At 39.3% G+C, this 19,810-nt stretch overlaps 1 protein-coding gene across 8 annotated transcripts in view; it reads right to left on the bottom strand.

Moving 5' to 3' along the window:
* Window positions 1-19,810, bottom strand: part of FAM160A1 (family with sequence similarity 160, member A1) — a 199,248-nt gene that overhangs the window by 143,589 nt on the left and 35,849 nt on the right. For 7 of the 8 annotated variants that reach the window (XM_014543876.1, XM_014543874.1, XM_014543875.1 and 4 more), the window contains exon 2: window positions 953-1,073. The gene's annotated coding sequence lies outside the window, so the exon portion shown is untranslated. Of the gene's footprint in view, window positions 1-952; window positions 1,074-17,609; window positions 17,683-19,810 lie in introns of those variants that run through there. The other variant, XM_014543877.1, reaches the window with a different exon arrangement.

The following is a 19,810-nucleotide window of genomic DNA, read 5'->3' as shown; positions in this document are numbered from 1 at the left end:
AAGGACTTGTATGCATGCATATGAGCATAACCAATGGACACAGACAGTAGGGGGGTGAGGGCATATGCTGGGGGATGGGAGCAGCCGGGAAGAGGTCAATGGGGGAAAAAGGAGACATATGTAATACTTTAAACAATAAAGAATTTAAATTTTAAAAGAAAGAATACCAAGATTTATATAGTCAAATAAATAATATATGCTTCTCTGTAAGATATGAAGCCTAACCTCTTATTTTAACAATATCATTGTTTAAAACTTAGAGTCACCTCTTCTTAGAATTAACTTTTTCAATATGGAACATGAGCCTTCAAATACTAGTACATATAAAAATTACAAAAAGAAAAACTGGTTTTGTTACATTATTGCTCCTTCTGTGTGTGTGTGTGTGTGTGTGTTGTTTTTTTAATTCTTACTTGAGGATATTTTTCCATTGAATTTTTTTTTTTTAGAGAGAGTGGGAGGAGGGATAGGGAGAGAGAGAGAAACATCAGTGTCAGAGACACATCCATTGGTTGCTCCCCCTCACCCTGCACTCACCCCACCAAGGCTGGGGATCAAACTGTTACCAATGTACATGCCCTTGATTGGGAATTGAACGTACAACCCTTCATTCCTCGGGCCGATACTCTAACCACTGAGCAAAATCAGCCAGGGCTCCTTCTGTTTTTTTTATTAAAATTAGAGCTGCCCTGATTCATCCAGTTCTAAAGTTCCTACTACTTTTCAAATACACCATCACAGAGTTGAGATTTGCCACCACAGAAAACAGGATGCTTTAAAGAAAGGTAACAGAGAATCAAGATGCAGATTTAATGTTTTGAGTAGAAGATAGAGAATGGCCTCTCAAAAAGATAATGCCCACTTGGATATGTAAGTTCAACTGGGCTTTTTTAAGTATATTACTGAACAGTACTGAACACATATCAATAGTATTAAAAAGAGAAGACATTACCTGTGACCACTCTTCACTCGCCTCCTGCGGGGTTGTTTTTGATCACTTCACTATCAGAGGGACAGAAAAGAATTTCTCCAACACTTGGCACTGCTGGAAACTCCAGGAAGACTTTCAAAATCTATAGAAATAAAATAAAAAATGTTCTACAATCATAAATAAACTATAAAAATCCAATCTAAGTTTTCCTAGTTTTTTCCTCCTCCCATTTTCCACCATTTGTTGTGCACTGAGTGGGCTCTTCTCAGATGGTGTTTACTTTATCATTTAAAAAATAAGCAAAAACTAAATCTTTATTTAGAAATCTGAATGCCAGCCAAAAATGAGAGACTCTCATTGGGTAATAGAAAGTAGAGAGGAGGATTCTTCCATCCTCTAAAAGAAGTTAAGTAATTATATGCTTCTTTTACAAGAGGGAAAAAAAAGTGAAACTAAATAAATCCATATCCATGCATCAGTAGCATCATGTTAGTTAATGACAACAAAATAAAAAATAGCAAAGAGAGGACCATAAATAACTTTCATAAACAATTTTTTCAAAATATGCAATACTCCCAAAATATTCCCAAGAACTGATGCTGTCCATTGTAATAACCTGGTTGTTATTTAACAGAAAAGGAGTGGAAAGGAAGACCAAATAATACAGGCATGCCATTTATTCACTCTGAGTCTTTCCCTGCTGACTGATCCAGCGGTTCTCAACCTGTGGGTCGCGAACAGTGAAAATACATCCTGCATATCAGATATTTACATTACAATTCATAACAGTAGCAAAATTACAGTTATGAAGTAGCAACAAAAATAATTTTATGGTTGGGGGTCACCACAACATGAGGAACTGTATTAAAGGGTCGCGGCATTAGGAAGGTTGAGAACCACTGGTAGACAAAGGCAGTTTAGACGCATGTCCAGTAAGGTCTAAGTGAGATGATGGGAAGGTGCTTTCCCATAAATCACACCTGAAAGCGAGTCAGTGGCCAAGATGGGAGTGGCCACTGCAAGGGCGCAAAATCTAAATATATAAACTTCCAAACAAAGGAAGTCCTCTCTCCTCTCTTGGCTATAGGGAGCCTGGCTCCTGTGACTCCTGCTGCAGGGGCACGCTCCCAGAAACCAGCATGGCTCAGGGCCATGTGTGCCACACACGGACTAATGGACTTTATTTAGCTCGGATACTGAACTACACCGGCTGCAACATGGAATAGAAACTCTGGACACTGTCCCTCCTCTGGCACTGCTGGACTCCAGCTGCCTCCCTTTCAGGACTGGCTTGGGGGAGATGCGACATTGGAAACTGAGGAAGGTAACTCCACTCCAATAAAATCTTCCACATCTCATCCTCCCATGGGGGCTCCTGAAAATGCTTATTTCAGCGGCACAAGAACCTCCACCTCATTCTCATGAGTGACCCGGGAATTTAATTGTGACAGTACCTTTGACTTATCTAGACATTGACAGTTCAAAGGTCAGGTTTTTTGCCATCCCATGGGCAAAGTTTACTTTGGTTCTAGATACACATCTCATATCATCAGGATGACTGGGAAGATACGTTTCACAGCATAAATACATGGCTTGCACAAATACTCCCTAGTGTACAACCAGAAGAACATGATTTTAAAGAAGGTAGGGAAATTATCCTACCTGAGAGAAATACAGAGAACACCTAGAAGATCCAGGACAGCATAACAAAAAGACCAACCCCAAACACTTGGAGATATAAAAGGCAGAAGCTAATGCAAATGCTAAACGAAACCATTATTCAATGTCAAAATTCGCAAAAGCTGGAGAAAATTTCCAAGAAAGATTTAAAAACAAACAATACTACACTTAATAAAGCATGGAAACCATTTATTTGTCCAATAATGGGGGGAAGTAAATTTGATTCAATTATATAATTTACTTAACCACAATTTTGTCAGCCATCAAAAAATTTTGTGTTTATAATAAAATGGGGAAATGCCAATTAGCATATAAAAAAGAAAAAGACAGGTTACAATGTTGTAATTACCCATAATCATAATTACTTACACAAAAGCAAAATACAAGATGCAACTTGTTCTGATGTAGCCATATTACGTAAAATATTTCCCCCTCTTTAGAGGGGTTAAGGTGAGCAATTCAAGTCAGAGTCTAGTACAACAAATAAGTCTTTTCAAAATCTCTGTTTAAGGGTTTCCCAAACCCCAAAGGATGAGCCTTTCGTTACTATAATAATTTTTCTGCAACAGTCCAATGTATTAAAAGATGGCTTCCTAAAAAGTTACTAGAAGAGGTTTTGAATGTGTGTATTTTTTATCTACACTTGCCTTAAAGGCATGGAATGGAATACCTTTTCTTATAACAAATGTTCCACGAAAGGAAAAAACGGGGTAAGGGGTTCCTCAGAGTGACCTAAATCTTCAAAACTAGGCACAGTGGTGGTAGTGACCAGGCATAAGAAGAGTGAGTATGGGGCATGAAATGTAAAGGATAACATGTGTGGTGCCAAATGCGTACTAGAGCTACTGGGGGGTCACTTCCTAAATTATATGTCGAACCTTTATGCTCTACCCCTGAAACTAATACAAAATAATACTGTCAACTGTAATTGAAAAAAATGAAAATAAAGGAAGACTAAAGGATAACATTTCACATGCAAATAAACAAAATTCAAATTAAAATTTCCTCAGGACCTTTAAATCTGCCTCCTTCACTCTAATCCAGTGGTTCTCAACCTTCCTAATTCCGCGACCCTTTAATACAGTTCCTCATGTTGTGGTGACCCCCAATTTCACTGTTACAAATTGCACATAATTAAAGCATAGTGATTAATCACAAAAACAATATGTAATGATATATGTGTTTTCCGATGGTCTTAGGCGACCCCTGTGAAAGGGTCGTTCGACCCCCAAAGGGGTCGCAACCCACAGGTTGAGAACCGCTGCCAATTAATCATTTACTTAAGCACCTGGGATCTTGCAGTATAATTCATATTCAAAACTCTGGGCATTTCATTGCAAGAGGTTTTACAAGTCACAGAATTCTCCTTCCTCCATAATCCCACATGAGCAGTTTTAGCGCCATGTACGCGAGTGACACAGGCTCTTCCACTGCCTCGTAAGGATTACAGATTGCTCCCAGATGCTTTTCAGGCTATTTCAAGCCTTTCCTCGTTCGATGACTATTGAATTATGAAAGGGCATCTCTAATTCATGAGAAATGCTTCTCCCATCTTACTGTTCATTATCATTTATCCTCCCTTTACACACTACATTTTTAAGCACCCCCACACGTAGGCTTTTACTTAGGTAATAAGGCCTCACTGTGTATCGCTAAGAGCTTTACTGGGAACCCCTCTTATATTTTATCATCATGATTCCGCCAGTAGCAACTTCAAAGGAAGCCGTGTCCTTTGACAGTAATGCACAGAATGACATCGAAAGCAAGGTTAAACGGAACTCAAGTAAATGAAAAGGACTCTAAAAATTCACTAGGTCTTGATAATTCACTTGGTTGTCATCTCATTTAAAAACAAAATATGTCTCCTGTTAAAAAGAAGAAAGTTGGCAGCTAGCAATTCAGTCACACTCAAATCTGTCCCCAGGCAAGTGCTTTCCTTCTAACACAACATTCTACCTCCACATAATCAAATCCTATCCATGCTAACAATCCTTCCATGTAATAACTATGTCACATCCCTAATTTCAACAGAGGAACAAAATTGAAAGCTCATTTACAGATGGCATGAATTCACTGAATTTAGACCTCTACTGTGCTGAGTTCAGAAATCAGCTAATAAGCAGGGAGTGTGCAAAAGGCACCAAATGAACAAAGGGGTGGGGAGGGAGGGGTGATGATAATTAATATTCACATCATGGATTTCTCCCTATATCAGTAAAACAAATGTAGGAGGTGTGCATTTATCCATAGCGCTGCATTAATTGACCTGTGCTTTCCTATAGGGTAATTAACAAATCAATCAATGAAGGCATAAGTCTCAAACAACTCATCGAGAGTTTTCAAATACATGGAGTTGACGATGAGCTGATTATTGAATAATTTCATTCTCCAAAAGAGCTGAACTGAGACACAAGGTTATAGTCACATGTGGAAACTTGCAGAGTAGAACAAAATATTCTACGTAGGCCCACAATCATCACTGACTTGATTAAGTATATTAATAGTAACTCTGCCTATTAAAATGGATGAATCTAAATCCATCCCTGAATTTTACAAATGACAAAACTGAAGCAGAGGGAGACTAAGTGGCCTGTTCAAAATGAAGTACTAGCTGGTAAACGTTGAACACAAAGGTAGAATCCTTATTTTCCAACCCACCGTAATGCTCTTCTCTACAATAAGTTCACAATTTCTCAACTAGCTGCCCATTAAATTGATTTCATTCCTCCTTCCAAACAGCAAAGCTTTTAAAAGCTTTGGAAAAGTTGAATCAAATGAACCTTCAATCTTCAATTTCCATTCAATCCACCCCTGAAATTTTTACATTAATCATATATAATTCTCTGTTTACCCAAGAAACCCAATGCAATAGAGATGACTTTGGGAGAGTCTCAACCACCAAACAAATTAGTAAATTGCAGCATATCAGAGGAGGAAAAGCAGAGAGAGAGAGGGAGAGAGGGAGAAAGGGAGTAAGAGAGAGAGGAGGAGGGACTGACTACAGGCATCTGAAAAATAAACCAAGAATACTGATTTATTAAAATGAATAATGAAGGCGAACAAAACCAAAATTCAAGTACTAAAGTGATGTTTTCCAACATGAAAACTACTTGTGAGATGTTTCTTAAAGAAAAAAAAAAGTAGTAATTGTTTAAGGTTCTATATTCAAATAAATTTGGAAAATGTTGCATTTTAAATATCCCTCTTGAATATGCACAAAGCACATAATGTGGATAAGGTCCTAGGAAGGCCTGCAGGAGGGAACCCTGCTTTGTGTAATCCAATGTGTCCATCACATTGGGCAGCCTTGGCTTGCAGAGCTTGCACAGACGTCCTCCAAGAAACACTTCCTACTCTATTGTGAGGTGCTTTTCTTAAATCTGTAATTGTGATCTTAGATTCTATCATAAGCCTTTTCTATAAAAATAATATCAAATATAAGTAGGAAAGAAATCATAAGATGATGAATGTCATTAATGAATTTTATATTACTGAACCCTTCTTTCATTCCTAAAATAACCCTCACTTGCGATGGTGCATTATTCTGTGTGTGTGTGTGTGTGTATTATTCTTTTAATGTGTGCAAAGTACATATTAAACGTGTTATCTCACTGGATTTTCTAAGCATTCTACAAGGCAGATGCTATCTCGGCAGCTCTGGCTCTCACTCAGACTCCTCCAGCTCCCCTCTTCACCACTCTCCTCCTCACTGTTCCTCATTGCTCCTCACACACACCTAGCTTACTCTCACCTCAGGGACTGTGCAGTGCCTGCCAGACTTGCTGTTCCCCGAGATCCTCTATCCCCAGGTGTCCTCACATATCACTCCTCTCTCTATTTATGTCTCTGCTTACATGTCACCTCAAACAGAGACCTTCCCTGCCTATCCCACATGAAACAGAAACTGCCTCCCAATCTTGTCAGTCTACCCCTGCTTTATTTTTTTTGTAGCAACTGTCACCATCTAACATATTATACTTAACTTGTATTAATTTCTAGTTCATTTCCACAGTAGAATGTAAGCACCATGAGAGCAGGGATTTTATCTGCTTTGCTCATTTTCAGAACCAAGTATAGGCCTGACACATAGAAATTACTTAATATTTGTTCAATGAGTGAATGAATGGCCATTTTATAGACAACAAAACTAAAGCGTAAAGCAATTACGTAACTAAAATCACACAGTGGCAGAGCTGAGACTGAAACCCAAGTTTAACTTTCAATTTTCTACCCTAGCCATTAAAACAAATGGCAGGTGATTTTTAAGCCATAGAACGTGCTCATGTAACCCCTATGAATACTAAAACACAAGCTAGTGACTCCAGTAAAAGTCAGAGGAAAACTGTGCAGACAGTTCCTGTACAAGGTAAGCAAAAGAATAAAGAATCAGCCTTAACCGGTTTGGCTCAGTGGATAGAGCGTTGGCCTGTGGACTGAAGGGACCCAGGTTCAATTCTGGTCAAGGGCATGTACCTTGGTTGCGGGCACATACCCAGTAGGGGGTGTGCAGGAGGCAGCTGATGGATGTTTCTAACTCTCTATCCCTTTCCCTTCCTCTCTGTAAAAAATCAATAAAATATGTATTTTTAAAAAAGAATAAAGAATCAGAAGATGGCCTCCAAAGAATTCCTTGGAAATTATGGGCATTCTATTAAGACAGCTCTGTTCTCTCAATACCCATGAGCCTCACAGCAAGCATCATGAAGCTCTGACCTTCATCCATATGTGTCCTTCCATATCCAGAAGATAAAACTGGATGCTTCTGGGCCGAATGGCCATTAAACATGTGTTTACTCCCAGCACTCGCAGAGATACTGCTCCCCTGGAGACTAGCCATATTACCACCGGCACACACACCAAGCACCTGGCTTTGAAAAATTATTTGCTCTCTCTTGGTTTCAAAAGGCAATTTACAATTAGATAGTCTTCATGTTCTTCCCCTCTTCTATCGTCAGGATACTTTCTTAAACCAACTTTAGGCTAAAAACAAAATTTCACAAATCTCCATTTCTGATATTAAACAGTATCTTTAAAAATTTTTTCAGAATCCAATCAAACCCTGCATTTTAGAACCGAGGAGCGGATCCAGCACTGCAATGCGTCACATTTCATCCCATCAATGGAAAGCATAATGAGCAAAGACTGAGCTAGTGAGGCATGACTAACTGTTTTGAACCTATGAATCTAAATCGCAAGGCTCGTTTATGTTATTTCTAACTACTAAATAAAATTATTTTCTAGCATTTCACTATCCAATTACAGTAATTCTTCCACCAGCACACACTTGAGGAATGTCACAAAAGCCCTTTTTCTATTGTTGCTCATAACCTTCTAAATATTTCTCTAGTTGGCTTCTATTCAGAGCTAAATGGGAGGCAGTAAAAATTATGGAAAATGTATGCAACTGCTTCAAATACATCACCCAAAAGGAGAAAAACGATATTAGAGCTATATTATGAGTTGTGAAATTATATGTCCTTCCCCTAGTCTTCAGTTTCAGTGATAGGTAAGAAAATGGACAGACTGGTCAAATTCCAAATCCCCTCCTATTTATACAGAGCCTAACTCTTCCATCTCAAATTCTAACCGTGGTCAAGGCCAGAACAAACACCTTTCCTTCACATTTTTATACAACTTCACTTTGGAGGCCACAAATACAAGCTTTCACACTGGAGGAAGCAGATTCCAGTGCACCAGACAAATTTCAGCTCTCTTACACCAAGCTGCTGATTTTTCCCTTAATTTTTCCAGCTGTCAAGATAGCGAACAGAGGAAAAGGACCTTTTTATAAACTGTGAAATGTAACCAGATATGCTTGCCCTTTAAGCAATTAACACAGAGAAAGGTAAAATAAAACTCCTGTTAAGGTTTAAAATTGAGCTATGAAAATTATATTCTCGCACTTGACCAACATGTTGCAAGATTTTAATAACATGAGATTACTAAAATGAAGTCAATTGAAGTCCATTTTTACATTTCATGGGCCAAAAAGGAGACATTAAAGAAGAAATTTTTAAAGTAACATTTAAAATACATTTTATAAAATTAATGGGGGAAAAAATGACAATTGTGCCAGTTCAGAAATGCCTTAAAATAGGGAGGAGAGAATGTGTAAAGTGCATTTTAGCTATTTAAAAAGGGAGTATTAAAATTAAAAATAAAATAAAAATTAGCATTGAGAAAAAGTCACCTTAATAAAACTCAGCTTAACTCAAAATAATTTATTCACGTTCCATAGTACTATTTCATTTTATTTAGTCCTTTCTCTAAGAAGTCGAGAGATCTTTATAAATATTGTCCACTAAACCCTCCATTTACTAGTATAAAAGGAAAAGTCATTGTTATAATTTGAAAACATGCAAGAGATTTTAATAAACAAAAAAAAGAAGAAGAGATAGAAAGTTTCAACAAAGAAGACTGAAGTACACTCTTTTTTGGCTTGGGGTTTTGGAAGAGATGGGGTGAAACACAATAAACACAGGAATGTACATAATACAGGACTGGCTTAAGTAAGAAAACAGATCTGGAGTCTACTGGCCAACAGTCTTGCCACAGATTTGCAGGAAAAATAAGCTTAGCAGAATCCCAGTTTACCCTCCAACATTTGAAAATACCTTTTTTTATATCAACTTTGAAATCAAGCTATATCAAGCACATTTGACAATTCTAACAAACAGACCAACATCAGACATCACCACTTACATATCTGTCTGAATCTGAGCAGCAAGAAATATTCAGAAGCATGAAATAGCTGACAAAATTCTTTCATATGAAATCCCTAACAGAGAACATGAAGACAATGAAGCAAGACAAGTCGCTACAAAAAAATAGCAAGAGGAAAAGATGCCACTATTTTCAGAGGCAGGCTCACAAAGGAAAGTGCAGCAAACACCCTCTGCAGTCACAGGGCACCTTGTACATGTCTCTATCAATATTTATTTACATTTTTATCCCCCTAGATCTTGAAGGCAAGGGCCTGGCCTATGAGCCACTGAATGCAAATACATGAACCAAGTGTTCAGTTAGTTAACCTTTCTTAAGTTCTCTTGACAAAAAATATTCAGTGTGTTATGTAAATTAAAAGATACAAAAAAAAAAAAAAACCTTAAAAGCCAACTGGCAGGGGAAGGGTTTTTATTATTATTATTATTAAGGCAAAGCTCTTTAGAAGTCAGACCCTATGTCACTGGACTCTAACGTAATGGTAATATGTTTTACAAAAAAAAAAAACACCTTGTAATCGAACAGATATTTCCTATCCCTACATATGTCCAGAGACCTCAACTGTCCAGACAGGTGAATATACAACCTTAAAATAACAACTTCAAAACACAGCTGCAAAATACACAACCTCAAACCACCCATCAAGTTTCTGGGCTACCTGATTGGCATGCTGTTAAAACTGATTTACCTTCTCTATTTTAAAGTGAACAGATTCTACAATACTAGTTTCCACAACAGAAAGCATAGATTCAGAGTGCTGCTGTTTTTTTCTTATGAGAAAAAAATAAAGTTAAAAATAAAAAGATAGATGCCAGGAGAGACCTGGAGTTAAAACAAACAAACAAACAAGAACTTCAGGGAAATACAGAGACCTTCTTTGCCTCAGGCTCCTTTCTAACCTCAATTATTTGAATCTATTCTGTTTCTTCCAAGAAACCTAAAGACCACTAGCATGTGCTGGGGGACTGATAGCTACATGGCCCTGGAGCTGCTGAACCAAGCACCCCTGCTCATCTCCCTTGATCTCCTATGTATCTGCACTCATAGGTTTCCCCAAGATAGAAGCAACAGAACAACCTCATTCAGGTGCAAATGTGATCTCTGGCACGGAGCTCTGACTTTGAAAGGTCAAGTCCACACCAGCCAGCACTTGAGGTAATTAGCTAACTTCATGCCCACTGTCTTTGCCCCACAAATTAAAATCCTGCAGCAAAAATGCAATTTGGCCCAGCCATCGTGACTCAGTGGTTGAGCTTCAACCTATGAACCAGGAGGTCACAGTTTAAATCCCAGTGGGGGGCATGCAGGAGGCTGCCAATCAATGATTTGCTCTCATCATTGATGTTTCTCTCTCTCCATCTCTCTTCTTCTCTGAAATCAATAAAATCATATTTCCCCAAAATAATGCAATGTGGCCAAAGGTCAAAGAAAAAAAAAACTTCAGTAAAAGAATGCCGAGGACAAAGACATTATTATTAAACTCCTAATACTGTCATTAGTGGCTTGAAGAACACAGAGCTTTCCCATGATACACTGGGTTTCATTAGATAGACTGTATGGAGGCAGGACAAGAATCATCTTCTCTTATTCTCTTTACTGTTCAACAAAATCACAAATGTACAAACCCTAAAATTAATGCAGATATTTTATATTTCCCCCAAAAAAGTATAAATGACATTAATATATACATTCCTCATAGAAATATGAAGTGACCTACTCCAAGTTAACAAAATCATACCCCTGATTTGTTTGAATTACCACCCCACTTGCTAATACCTTTCTGCCCACCCAATGCCAGGGAACTAAAGAAATGACCGATATCCTGATGTCCTTTTCAATGACCCCCATGAAGTAAGAGTAATTCAAGTCAGAACGAGATCTTTATAAGAAGTTTTCTAAGCACAAATATTCCTTTTGTAAAATGTTCTGTCCCCAAGCCCTCAGCACAGACACCTTTTAGATGCCAGCCTGTCTTAACACACATACTCTCCCTGCTGACCGAATCATAGACATTTGCAAAATAAAAGTAAATTAAATATCCACATGTACAACTTTCTTTTCTACACCATTAGACAAAAAGGCACAAGTAGAATAAGTGAGTCACTGACCTCTGGCTTGAACACAAATAGAACTACCCTATCACACATTATTTTAAAATGCAAAGCACTCTCTCAAGTTAATTTGTCACTTGGAGAATCACTATGCTTTTATAACAATTCATTTATGAGAAGCCCTCAGCACAGTTTTCCCCTTAACCTTCTCAATTTATCTTACATTGCTACTCTTCCACAGCAAACTTTTATGTGCAATTTTAAGACTGTAATGTAAGTTACAAGGGTACTCATCTTTGAAACCCAAAGAACAATCTAATGAAAATGAGGAGATGCTATCGGCTGCCAATGACTTGCTCTCTCCTGAGCCAACATGCTAAAAAATATAATCAGGTAGACTTTTCTATGATCTTTGTGGAGAAGAAAAGAAGATGGATGGGAGCCAGCTTTTATTTGACTGTGAAGTGGGGAGATTATATCTATAAAGATTTGTTTTAAAATTACTAAAATAAGGCCAAAAAAAATCCACAATGTGAACATGATCCATTTCCTTTAGAGAGAGAATAATGATGTTAGATCAGTTAAACAACCGGTTTTTTAAATCCACAATAAACTTTTAAGACTTCTCTAGACATCATCCAAGTGTATTTAGATGTAACCAGAGCATGAACTAGTGGGAGTGTCAGATGCTTTCAGTTGACAGGCAAACCAAGTGATATTGTTTCATGCTTTTTCTCTAAGCCTCAGTGTCCTCAACTATAAGTAGGAATAAATAATACCTCCTGCTCTGTATACTTCACAGATCTTTAAAAAAAAAAAAAAACCCTACACCTGAGCCCTAGCTGGTTTGGCTCAATGGATAGAGTATCGGCCGGCGGACTGAAGGGGCCCGGGTTCGATTCCCGTCAAGGGCACATGCCCAGGTTGCGGGCTCGATCCCCAGTAGTGGGCGTGAAGGGGCCAGCCAATCAATGATTCTCTGTCATCATTGATGTTTCTATCTCTCTCTCCCTCTCCCTTCCTCTCTGAAATCAATAAAAATATATTAAAACAAAACAAAACAAAAGCTACACCTGAAACTTCTGGATACACACAAGTATGCATCCTTTCCACCACTAGAAACAGCAACATGTGATTGCACAAGTTAAAGAACCAACCCTACTCTACTTAAGTAGACAGTAACAGTTGAGGAGACCACAAGGCAGGCTAAAAGATGATTGCCAATCCCCTGAAGCTCTTCCATCTCAAATGACTGCAAATCTTAAACTGTTATTCAAAAGCAGCTAAAGCAACAATCAATCAGCTTTTGGCGGGGGAGGGGGTAGAGGGGTGCAGAGATCTTTTCCAGAATCTGATGAAAACTATGGACCTTCTATCCACAAAAAGTCACATCCATTCATACAAGCAAGTTTATTTGTCTGTTATCAAGGGTGGTTCTTGGATCTTACATTAGGAATCCCCAGCTCCAGACTGCCGAGTGACTGTCTGGTTCATCAGAAAGACACAGAGAAAATAAACTGGTTTACAATGTTAACAAGGAGATGATCATGGTTACGTGGGGGCTACACTTGGGAAATCCTCCCTCACACTCTCACTGGGAAGAGAAGCTGAAAGGTCTGTGATTCTGAGTTACCTCAGCAGTATTCAGACAAATGAGGCTCTGATTGGTCAAGCAGAAAAACACTTCCTTTCAGAAGCAACCACACTTGCAACACCTAAAAATAGTGTCCATGTACATCCAGTGGCAGCTTCAGAATCTCCATATAAAAGGGACCAAGAGATGGTAATCTAATCGAAAGGCAGACCTAGGGGGTTTTGTTGTTTGTTTTTTAAGATTAAGTTGCTTAGGATTTCACATAAGATCAAGAAAACATCAAATTTCCATAGCAAAGCAAGAAGTTTGCTAGAGAAAGGGGGGAGGAGGGAAAGGGGGAAGCAGCCAACACTTGGTGCTATCATCCTGTTCTCCAACACCCGTGGTTCTCAAAACTTTAATGTGCAGCGGAATTACAGAGCAGCTTGTTAAATACAATTGCTGAGCTCCACCCTCAATGTTTCTGATTCAGCAGGTCTGTAGTAGGGCCAAGAATTTGTATTTTAACAAGTTTTAGGAGATGTTGCTGCTGCTGTTAGTCAGGGGAACATACTTTGAGAATCAGATCTATACAATTAGAGCCTATGCTGTATAGCACATCCTAACTTCTTGAGAATATCATAGTCTCCATCAGATGCCACTCAGTCACTCAACTCATCTTCTTACTTGTGGTTCCTAAGGGTGCACACTGGTTGGGCTGCACATTCACAAAACACAATAAGCTTCTTGATGACTGGTGAGTGTTGCACGCAGAGAAATGCAGAGGAAGAACTTTGAGCAGTTCTGTTTTAAAGTTTTGCTCTCAGGAAGCAATAAAAAGCAAATTGGTGCTAGGAAGATTTAACATTTGGGAAAACTCCCATGACTCCAGAGCTGTGGTTTTCAAATTGAGCTCCACAGAGCCCTGATGTCATATCCAGATACCTCGAGGGTTGGGATGGGCAGGCAGTAGAGAAATAAAAGAGGATTTTGGTCTCCCATTTCAGTCTCTCTCTGAACGGGAAGTTCAGCTTTTCTCTGATTTACATATTGGCATAAATTATATTTATTAGTGGTTTTACTGTCCCTTTGAGGGAAAGAAAATTTAAAGAACACTGGATTTGATTACCTCTCTGAGTCCCTCTAATTCTGTGATTCCATTAAATACAACAAAGGTTGACTGGCACATTCAAAATATAAAAATATCAAATTGGCCCAGGAGGCTGACAAAACACTAAAAATAGCACCAGAATGAGTGGTCAGCAGTGAGATCACACTTGTGTCTGGTATGAGGATCTGGGTATCATACACGAGAGCTTCCAAACTCACTGAGGGCAGCAACTGAACATCTATAAATGGCATACAAAAACCCAACAGACTCTAGTGGTGATTATCTTTACTTAAACTTGCCCTGTCAAGCAGACACCTTGCAGAAACACCTTGCATGGTATTTTCAGTAAATACCATGGTGATACCATGAGATACAGCACATGATGCCACATGCTCAGGAAAAAAAAAAAAGACCATCTCGGTAAGTCAGTACCTTGCAATCCAATTCCAACAGATTATCTAAACTGTTCAGCAAGACCCATCTCTTCCAAACCAAAGCAACCAGGATGTCCCCCACTCATATCTGTTCTAGGGGCCATGGGTGATGGATAGAGCACCAGGCAGAGGTGTTATTTATTCATTATTTCATTCAACAAAATGTTTTCTGAGCTCCTTTGGCAATAATGAACAACAACACACAGTCTGAAATCTCAAAAGGAGCTTACAGGAGCCCTGAAAAGAACTACTCTCAGCCAATCAACACTGTAAAGTCATACCTAATGGCACAGGGAACTACCTTAGAGTCCAAAGTCAAACTCAAGGCAGCAATCACAAACAGTTAAAACTATCCTTAAAAATGCCCTGAAATTCCTCATAAAATATAACACTATACTGCCTCTCACTAACTCTAGTTTTCCCAGCCATTTGGGCAAGACTATTAACTCCTCAGGTAAATATCAAAGGATTCCACTTGCATTTTATGGGTCATGCGGTTAAACCCAATGCTCAAGCTCTGAGAGGAAATGCAATCTCCCTACAAAGTGCAGGCTCATATCTCCCATCTCATGTTCACTGTAGGACTATGCTCATCTTATTTCAATTGTTACTTCTTGTCCTTTTTCTTTTCTTTTAGCCATGTGGGTGAGTTTAATTCCCATGAGTACAATATGCATATAAAGACTCTGTTGTAATATCACCATCTTATTACTTACCCAAAGTCATGCCCAAAATGCCACCATCTCTTTGAGTCAACATACTGTGAATCCTTCTTTTGAATACAAACATATAACAAAGAAGGGGCTATATATTACCTCTGAACAAGAGAATGAAGGTTTTTACCAAATTAGCTCCAGTTACTGGGAGAGAATAAGGACACCAGAAAGTGAATGGGTAAGTTTTGATAAGTGGAAAGAAAATCAAGAAAGATTCAGAATATGAAATACTAGTAGCCCTGAGCGCGAATCTGTGCACCAGTAGCTCGTCAGTAGCTTGCTGCCGCCCTCCTGTAGCTCCCTCCATCCCCCGCCCCCCCCCAATAGCTTGCTGCCCTGCCCCCTTCTGTAGCTCTCTGCTGCCTGTTTGTAGCTCATTGCCCCACCCTCCTGCTGATCTGTGATCCGGTCGTTACGCAGTCAGTCATTATGCTTCACAGCGTAACAACCATTTGCATATTACATCTTTATTATATAGGATATTTCCAGCAAATTGGGACCTGTCAGGGAACAGTGTGAACCCATGATGAACCCCAGGAAGAGGACAGAAGAAGCAAGAGGGGGGTTCTAACGACACACATCCTAAGTTCTTCATGGTCAGTCCTACCCTCATGCATTACAAGTGAATCCCATTCCCAAGTCGTCCAGGCGAGGAATGATTCAAGAGAAAGGAGATGGGCCTGTTAGGCTGCTCTGATTTGATTCAACTAGATTGCTCAGTCAGTTACACAATCCCAACCACTACTGTCTTCCTCCCACTTCAAGGTCATGCACAAACTGCTATGGCCCCAAACATACCCCTGGAGGCTAACACATCCACCACATCCTCTCCCATACCTATTCCCTTACACAGTCAGAAGAATGAGTGCCACGCTCACCACACCTCAGACTGCTGGGCACATCAACAAAATGAGCCTGGCCATTTGCTGGGAAACTTGGCCTCTCCTATACGCAGAGGTGCAGGTATACATTATTCCACTCAACACCAACGTTTTCTCTTCCTGCCTCTTCCTAAAGGTCTCTTCACCTCACCTCTTTTTCAGCCTTTTTTCCTCTCTATGTAGATTTTCCTGATGTTACCCCTGAGCACATTCCATTGTTTCCCCTCCTTCCAGGTCTCTTTATTTTTGGCTCTTGGGACATCCCTCTCTCTCTTGTCTGCTCTACATCCCACTTTGTCTTCATCTGTTTTTCCACATCCTTCGAATACTTACCCTCCCATTCCCCAGAAGAATAGGTGGCACATTTAAATGCAAAAAAAAAAAAAACCCACAAAAACCTGTTTATACTAGTCAAATAAACACTATCTACATTTTTACACAACCACACAATTTAAACCGTGTTCCATTCCTCTAGATACAAATGCTTCAGCAATCCTTCGCTCCTCCACAAGGGCCTTAAACGCATTCATCTCTGCATTTCCCTTCTGCAGTGAATTCCTGATGTGCTCAGAATTTTTACTTGACCTCAGTCCACATTTATCACCATCTTAAATTCTTTAGCTGATTTTTGGAAATGAAAATTTTTAAGCAGGCAATTAAAAAAAGACTAGTAAACCTGTTCTTGACAGGACTAGACTTAACTCTAATGAGCTAAAAATGACAAGTGCATGGCTTGCTGCCAAGCTATCATGAACAATTTAAGAATTTGATTCAAAATAAGCGATAGAAAGAATCTGAAAGGCAGAGTGACCTCTATACATTTTATCTTTTGCTTGGTTTGCACTGTGTGTAAGATATGAAACTCAAAGTATTAACATAACCAGTTTAGGAAGAGACCTTCAATTCAAAATTTAGGAAGAGGTATTTGGGGAGGTTACTATAGGAGAATACTTACTAACTAGATGTAACTATTTTTATCTGCAGTGAATCTGAAATATATAATATATGGTTTTCCAAACTTTATGCTCTGAAACATTTCATTACTATATTTTGTCTTGCAGAATGAAATGATCATTTCTTTGCTAAAATGCTTACCTCTCTCACATAAATATTGAAACTTAATAATTAGAAGAATTTAAGAGGGGACCCATAAAAATTAATTTAAACTTAAAGCATCAACATTGTGTCCACATTTGAAAAAATAATGCACCAGTATTCCCATTTTCATAGTAATATATCCTCAAACATCAAAAAGAAATGTCCTTTTTCACTACATAACCACCGTTTTGGTAAGAAATGTTTTCCCATATTAGGGGGAAAAGTAAACTCTTAAGAAATGAAAAATCCTAAGCATTCAAAAGAGCTGACCCGAGATTCCCTTTATTTCATTGGTCCATAAAATTAAGGGTATCTTTCCTAAAAAAATGAAAAGGAGCTGAATTTCAAGTTTATGCAAAAGCCATTCCTCCTTCCCCTCACCCCCCCCCCCCCCACACTACCCCCACCAACCTTAAGAAACAGGTATAGTTTTGGTAGCTCTACAACAAGGAGAGTCATACTTTAAGCCATTCTAACGTCAACCATTGTTCTGGTTTCTTGCTTCAGAAACCACTGTCACAACCTGAACACTGGAGAGAAATAACGGAGGTTAGTGCAGTATTACCTTGCACAAGCAATTAAAAGAGGCTGCAAAACAGCAACTAAACCCCAAACCATGTGCTCTCTCGCAGTGGGAAGCTGAGGATAATCTTGTTTACTAAACATAAATCACTTGAGATCTGGCCAAATTCTTAAATGATATTCCAGATGGAAACATTGCAAACAGGAGCTGCTTACATAAGTATTTTCTCTCCAACTCTGTGAAAACAAACGGGAACAGTTTTTCTTGTTGCTTCTAGGAAAGTGATCATTTAAAGCCAATGAAACAAAACAAAAGGGCTTTCCCTGGACCCAACTCTTGCTCTATTTTTGGTCCCACCTCTCTCCCCCTTCTTCTAGGAGGTATTAGGTTTCTTGCAACTAAGTTTGCTTCCTCCTCCTTCAGTGTCTATTTAAGTCTTCAGGCTGCAGAAAGCAAACTCTATTCATCAATCTTAACCTATCTTTTTTTTATAGTATATTCACATTTTCTGGGAGGGGAGGGGGAAGGGAGTCAAGATATAGCCCTTTAATTTTTTTCATAAATAATTTTTAAAATTATTTTTAGGGGCCTGTGAGATTTATGCAGATGAGCCTCTCACAGAGGCTGCTCTGTTTCCTAAGGTTCATGTTCACGTGCTGCCGGTTAGGAATAGCCTGGCTTTACTTTTCATTTCCTTGAGTTCGAGTCACTTAGACAGAGAGGCTTTGAGAGCTACAATGCGCAACAAGTCAGTGGCTTGTTTGTTGAAAGGTGCTGTGTTAACAGTCGAATATTTGGGTTGTGCTGGTTAATTCAACCACCTCGGGTTTGTCAGGATTCTTTCTTTATGACTCTCTTTCTACTAAATATCACGGGAAATGCCAGCGAGCCTGATAGAGATCCACTATGCCCCAGAAAACCCACTCGGAGGCCAGTGAGTGGGAGCCTGCTGAGACAACTGAACAAAAGACAGCGGAGAGAAGTCTGTCCCCTCCACTGAGCCGAAAACCTCACTTAGTTTTAAAGCGTATTGTAACAGGAAGCCCTGGGTTGAATCTCAGGCCCCATACGTGTTAGTTCTTTATTCTACAACTCCAGTTAGTCCCTCATGCACTGTTAAATCAAGGGTACACAGTATCCCCGCAGCCCTTACCCACATCTGCCAACACCTACATTACAAGCTCCTACTGAACTTCCATTGAGTCTGACTTTCCACTTCTACATGCCACACACACCCCACACTCCCAAGCACGCCGTGTGCACCTCATGGGAACTATTGCTCTCTTTAATCCCCTCCCCAGGCACCTGGTGAAAACTTCTCTCCAGCCTGGCCACGCCTAAAGACCTGATCCTGCCGTTTCCTCTTCCTCTCGGACCAAGAACACTGCCCTTCCTCCCAGGCTTGGCTGCCTCCTCCAAGGTCACAAAGCTGGCCGGTGCCAACACCGAGTAGCTTAACCACTGCCTGGCGATTTTCTTCCTACCCAATGCAATTCCAAGTTCTGTGGCCTAAAATCAAAACACATCACAGAGCTCAAGACCCAGAGTCAGACAAACCTGGCTTTGACTCTGCCACTTACTGTCTCTGGGACGCGGGCAAATAACCTCTCTATGCCTCCGTTTTATCCTGAGATGGGATAGTAAGAGTATTTATCTTTATTGTGGGGACAGAAGGAGATGATGCATGTGCCTGGCACAGAGTAAGCTGTCAGAAATTGTTAGCGATTTCTACTGTCATTACACTGCTCCTCTCCTACTGCTATTGTTACAGGGATAACTGGCATAAACAAACATACGTTGGTAAGCTTCTGGCCAAATTTGACTTTCTGTTTGGCTGTTACAATGTATCTTGATTTTTGCTTTTTTTTCATTGCCTTTTAAGAGGTATTTTCCAATCTATCGCAGTCCTCATCACTCCTCTTTATAATCTTATATATTCCCATTAAACTGTCTGGTCCCTGAGTTTGTGACACCTCTTCTCCCCTAACAAACAGTCTCTGAACTACACGGGACTTTACAAAAAAGAAGAAAGAAAGAAAGAAAGAAAGAAAGAAAGAAAGAAAGAAAGAAAGAAAGAAAGGAAGGAAGG

Source organism: Myotis brandtii, unplaced genomic scaffold, assembly GCF_000412655.1.
Source record: "Myotis brandtii unplaced genomic scaffold, ASM41265v1 scaffold34, whole genome shotgun sequence".
Classification (NCBI taxonomy): Eukaryota; Metazoa; Chordata; class Mammalia; order Chiroptera; family Vespertilionidae; genus Myotis; species Myotis brandtii.
This window is presented reverse-complemented; position numbering and strand designations above follow the sequence as displayed.